The sequence below is a fragment of the Papilio machaon genome, chromosome 1 (genome assembly GCF_912999745.1).
Source record: "Papilio machaon chromosome 1, ilPapMach1.1, whole genome shotgun sequence".
Classification (NCBI taxonomy): Eukaryota; Metazoa; Arthropoda; class Insecta; order Lepidoptera; family Papilionidae; genus Papilio; species Papilio machaon.
The window spans coordinates 7,865,328-7,871,805 of NC_059986.1; positions in this window are offsets into that span (position 1 = coordinate 7,865,328).

Consider the following 6,478-nt stretch of genomic DNA (forward strand, 5'->3'; position numbering starts at 1 on the left):
AATTGTTTTTTATCTTTATTTGTAATTCAATGTTTTTGAAATGTAATAAATTAAAAAGTAAAAAATTAATCATGGTCGTAAAAAGTTATAAACATTATATGACAAAAGTTGGTCTTGGTTGGCGCGGTGCCAGCGGCTTCCGTCACATGTGCACAATATCTCGTAAACATTGCCAATATAAAAACCAACTTATTATAATTTATTATAAAGAAATCAAATAAAACATTTTAAATTTTTCGCTTTAAATACTAGAGTAATATAATTCTCTTAAATTAATTTCAATTACGTCTTTTCTTAACATCAATAAATGACCAAAATTCGATAAGTGGACTATTATGTAAGCAAACTTTAAGAGCCTTTGCATGTTTAAAGTTAGGACTAAGTTAGTAGAGCCTCTTTGATACTGGTGGTTACAAGTCATCTTACTTAGGACCATAAAGTGCTTACTCTCCTCTTCTTGGCTTAAAGTTTGAATCCAAGCAGTAGTTTATTGATATTTAAAACAAATAGTAAATTATTTTTAATAGGATTTTATCTTACTATAAATGCGATTGCTTGGATGTTTATTACAATGTTTCTCCAGAACGGCTCAACGGATCTCGGTAAAATTTTGAATAGATGTAAAATATAGTCTAGACGAACACATAGGCTACTAATTATGTTTTTTTTATTTAATTCCGCGCGAACGGAGTCGCGGGCGACAGCTAGTACCTAAATAAAGCACGAAACTCTACACACACTGAAGAATTTAAGGACTACATTTTGGGAAAGTCGTCATCTATATACAGATAACAAATTTAAACAAAACCGAATGTTTTGGAACGAAGTCTCGAAGCGAAGTTTATATTCAACGAGGAATTAACAAATGTTTGTATACATTTCACAGTTAATTTTCACATAAAATCATATTAAACTTAGTAACTAAACACATTACACAACAAGTTAACGAAGTTTCAGCTTATTTTATTCATTATCTAATATGCTTAGAAACCTAACCATACTTGGTTCTTAATGTTTAATGTGTAGGAGATAATTTTTTTCATATGACGTTATCCAAAAAATATCACGAATCGTTATAAAAATATTCTTAAACGTAAACGAAACATTTTCGATTAAATGACACAACTTCAAAACAACGTAAAGTTGTTCGAAAAACATTGTCATTGTAACAAAGTCGGGAAGCGATATCTGCGAAGAGAATAGCTTTTATGTTGAGTTTAATTTACCCGAAGCCTTTCAGCCTTAAAGCTTTCATATTCACAAAAGAAAAGGTGGAATGGAGATTAAAGAAAAGTGAATTTCAAAATTCACTGTTTTGGTATTAAATATCTCTCAGGTTCACTGATTGATTCTTATTAATTTTGAATTTAAAGTAAATCAAAACCTTACCTTAACGATATCTACTGTTGTTATTCAAAAAATGTGTATTTTCTCTCTTTATTAATTCCGTACACTAAATACAAATTACACAAGGTGTGTAATAATAATAACTTCTTAAGTCTAAACTTGTACCAGTATCGTGCGTCTTAAAAGATTTTTAAAGGAAATCTTTGCGAGAAATCCTTATTCCCCTTGCTCCTGTTTTCATATCTAATTTTAAGTACCCTCTTAACCTCTCACTCCCAGTGGTTGTATAGCGAACATAAGGAGCTGTAAATTTTATAGCTTTGCTCTCGATAATACACATAATATGTAGATTCTGTCACATAATGCTCGTTAAACTACAAAGTTTGGAATATAGCCATAAAGTTCTATATATCTATTAATTTTTAATCGGTAGTAAAACGGAGAAGTGTTTTTTTTTTGCGTGTAGTTGGTCAAAGCGTAAGAAAACTATATTAACAAAATATTATTAGATTTAAATATAAAGAGTTTTGACTCCGTGGGATTTTAAATTAAACTAAAAAAAAACATGAAATATCAGTAAAGCTACATACGCTAAGTTATTTGCTTTGTTACTAGAAGATTATCCATTTAAATTCATTCAAGATAAGGTTTTGTTTACAGACCATCGTTCAATGTTGACAAAGACAACACAATTTATTGAAACGGCTTCTATTACGAAAATGCTATTAAACGTAGATGACAAAATCAATGCCTCTTGATATTGTTTTCAGTTTATAATAATTTTGTACATCTTAAATCCAATGACAGGTGTTGTGTCAATCGCCAAGTTAAGTCCATACTCAATATTCTATTTCGGACCACTTTAGCTTATTTAAGATATTTTTAAACATTTTATTCATTCGCTTTAATATTAATCGATCTGAAGATCGTAATAAGGAACAAAGATGTTAGTGTAATATGTATTTCTGAAGGCATCGTATGTTTACATGGCGTTTGGTTTCGCCTCAGGTGGCTTTTAAAGCCGACCTCGTATGTAAACATGCACGTATTGACGTCATACAACCTTGCCTATGTTGCTATAACAAATTAAAGGCGGTGGTTTGCCTCATAGTAACGTATGTTTTCATGTTTTGTTGATTTCAATTAATTTGTTTTCGATTGTTTTGCAGCGTATTCAAAATAAACTAATTCATAATATTAATGTAGATGTACTCGTCACATGTTTAAAATAGAAGTCTTTATTCATACATCGTTACGACCGTTAAACTATATAACCAAATGTAGTTCACTTTGTGTCAATAATTCCGACCTGACCGAAATATTAGAAGTAGGGCAGCGTATCTATTCTGTGACAGTTCACAAGCAAACCGTTAGGCCGCTATTCTAGCTTGACATCGCCGCTGCCAAGATTTATTGTGCTCCCAATGGAAAATTGTACTTTACATATTTGGCAACATTTTGACAGAATTATTATTGGTATATGAAAATATAAAGATTGTAAACTGCGATATTGAATACACCAAAACGCTAAATATTTCTTAATAATATTAAATATTCCTAATTGGTATTTTAACACGAATCTTTATGAAGGTCGTAGACAAAAAGGTACAAAAAAGTAATTAAGTCTTATTCTCTTGTTTAAAATAGAATTAATCGTCACTAATAAACCCTTTAACATCATCCAGTCTAGTCACGTTTAAACTCCCTCTGAACTTACGATCATGGTCAGGGTTCGTACGGACGTGACTTAATCTTACGTTTCAATTTCTTCCATTCTAATACCGAATTAATCAGTTTTAAGTTCAGAATATTCTTGTCTTTCTTTTGTTTGATATTCTTTAATCCTTTATCTTCGAGATTCGATTCGAGATCTTCGAGATTCGATTCGAGATCTTCGAGATACGAACTACAGATACATAAAATGTGAGCACCAATTCAAAATGGGCACGCGTAAACATAACATCGTAAGGTCAAACACTAATCTGGCATATTGATTTGGTTTGAAACAGTATTAAATATTATGTACAGTGAAACCTGGTTAAGTGAGACATCAAGGGACCTGCAATGTCGTTTCACTTATAGAGGTATTCCACTTACCCAGTGTCTCAGATATACAGGTATACATAAATATCTGTCTCATTTACAGAGGGTTCCATTAATAGAGGTGAGAATACAGGTTATTTCAGTTATACCAGTGCGATCATTTAATAAAATAACGTTCAAAATTTCTACTTACGTACTTGGAATTACGTGTGGAATTTGTGGGTAGAATAAGAATGAGTAAACAAACAATGTTATCTCAGTTACAGAGGTTTATGCATATAAAATTTACTCGCTGTCTCAGTTATAGAGGTAACTATGATGATAAATCGAAAGAACAAATCCCAGATATAGAGGTTTACCTCGTCCCACTAACAGAGGTAATTCAGTGCCAAAGTGTTGGGACCTCAGCATGAGTTCCAGTTATGGAGGTTTCTCACTTATCCAGGTCCCACTTAACCAAGTTTCACTGTATATTCTTTGATCAGTAAATTAGAAACGTAGTTACAGATCTAAATTGAATCTATATCGGTCTTATTAAATAAGATAAAATTCGCTTTCTGGAAATCATAAATTTAAATATACATGATGAAATTTTTCAAAGAAATAACTATATTTAGAAATGTTATTCCAACTTTTCCAATATTTCATCAATCAAATTCGATTTTCAGTTTTCTGTTAGAGTTTATTATAGTTTATATTATCTTCTATCTATATATATAAAAGAAAGTCGTGTTAGTTACACCATTTATAACTCAAGAACGGCTGAATCGATTTGACTGAAAATTGGTGAGCAGGTAGCTTAGAACCAGGAATAGGACATAGGATAATTTTTACCCCGTTTTCTTTTCTTTTTTTTTTATTCCGCGCGGACGGAGTCGCGGGAAAAAGCTAGTTATAGTTAGTTTATTTTAAGAGTTACATTTTGGATTGAATATATGCAACTGAGTAACCTGTGATAACTGATAATATTAGTGATTAAATTAATAAGAATTTCTCTTTAGTAATGACACTTTGTACAACAGAGAATTTCTCAGCACAATAATGTTGTTATCGCTCATAAAATTTGAAACTCCTAAGAAGGAATATTTATAAGCCATTTTATCTTAAAGGAAATCTCATTTCCGTTAGGGAAAAGGCATCTGTTTTTTATATCTTTTTATACAGACACGACTTGGTGTGGAGGCAATACAAGAACACGAAATGCAAAAACAACAAATATCTGTAATTAACTTTCTTTCTTCGTGAATTATTTAAAACAAAGAAATATTGCAAGTTAAATTCATGTCGGTAATGACAAACTTCGTAGTAGTGACATGGCAGTTGTGAAATATAGTTCCACTACTGAAAAAAATGTATGAAAAGACATTGTTACCTCTGTTTGTTGGTAGAGTATGAGTGGGACGACAATATGTTTTTATATTAGCTTTGCGACTGTGAACACACTCAGTAACGCAGACGTGATAATCTGTAAACACACTTTTCCTTTTGTTCAGCCATTTTAAAAGTTCAATGTCCGACGTAGACGAGCTTTATTTACAAAAACGAAAGCTATTCTTGAAACTTTTTGCGCTGAGAATTCACCAAAGTGCCCCTTAGAAGAGCATAAGATTAAACTTTCAAAAGTGCCAGTCATATTCTCTTTGTGCGTTCAACTTTCTACACGCTTCTGTTTCATTTGTACTAAAGCAACGCAAATTATGCAACAAAGAAAACTGAAACCTTTCAGCTTGTGTTATTGAATAAACTAAAATTAGAATACATTTTGAATATTATTTAGGTTGAAAATTTTATGGTCATTTTATTTTGGACGGCATTTTGTGTCATGTATTATTGATTAGTTTAACATTTCAATATTAAGAAAATTTGAGGCTTGGTAACTTAACGACCCATATTTTTTAAAACTTTTGTTTTCACAAAACCTTTGTCACTCAAAATGTAAATGTACTAGATGCAAAATTTTATGTTGTGTAACGAAATGTTATTAACTTTGTATAAAATCTATCTATTAATATTTAAACCTCATAATATTTTTGATTGAAATTAAATCTTAGTTGATATGAAATATTTTTAAGCAAACGTTATTAGTATGCTAGCAAAGCTTGTCTTAGGGCAATTTCGTTCGTCAATAAAGACCCTCGTCAAAATACACGCCTACGATGTAATATAATAATATTCTTGGAATATTCAATCAAGTTTGATATTCCCGAAGTTATTATTTTTATGTTTATCGTCTAAAATATCGTTTTATTAAGACAGAGTTTGTTATAAATATTATGATCATATTTTGTGCTTTTACAATCTGTAATAGGTATCAATTGTTATTTCTGAAACTTTTTACCCTACTGGTGGAATAAAAGGTATAAATTGAAATTATTCAAAATTCAATAAATTATTTTGTAAAATTAAATAGGAAAACAATATGTTCTATGTATGTATATTTTGCACATTTAAACTCTTTGGTTGTTATAACGCTTTATATTGGTAACAAAAATGTTACTTATATCTCAATACACCTTACATACTCTCAAGTGACTGAGATAAGGCGAGTAAATCGGAATTTGTGCGGTTGAGACCCTTATCGCCGTTGTGTCATCGACATTAATCCGATATTCAAAACGTTTTGCATAACCTGAGTTGAAAGTCGGGATTTAGGTAAGCTTTGATACATTTATGAATAACATTCACAATGGAAATGTTACCTGTTTAATGGTTTCTTTCGCAGGCAACCATTTTGTCAGTCTGAGTGTGACAATTAACAATATATATAGATTCTTAAAATATTCTATGTAGACTCAACAAATTACTCAATTCTAATTTTAAGCATTTTTGCAGTATTAAAACAGTATTACACGTATAAAAAAAGTTGATTAAAGGTAGGCAGCGCATCTTTAATTGCGGATGTCTGTGGGTAGCGGTTGCTGATATTTCAGTGAATTTAGGCCGTTTGCCACCTTTTGATATAAAAAAGTTATATGTATTTGTAACGAAGTATTTTTTTGTATCTAACATATAAGTAATTTAACTAACGTATATGCAAAAGTGAAATTTAAACATCAAAGTATACGGTACAAGTCCGAAACCCTGTTAC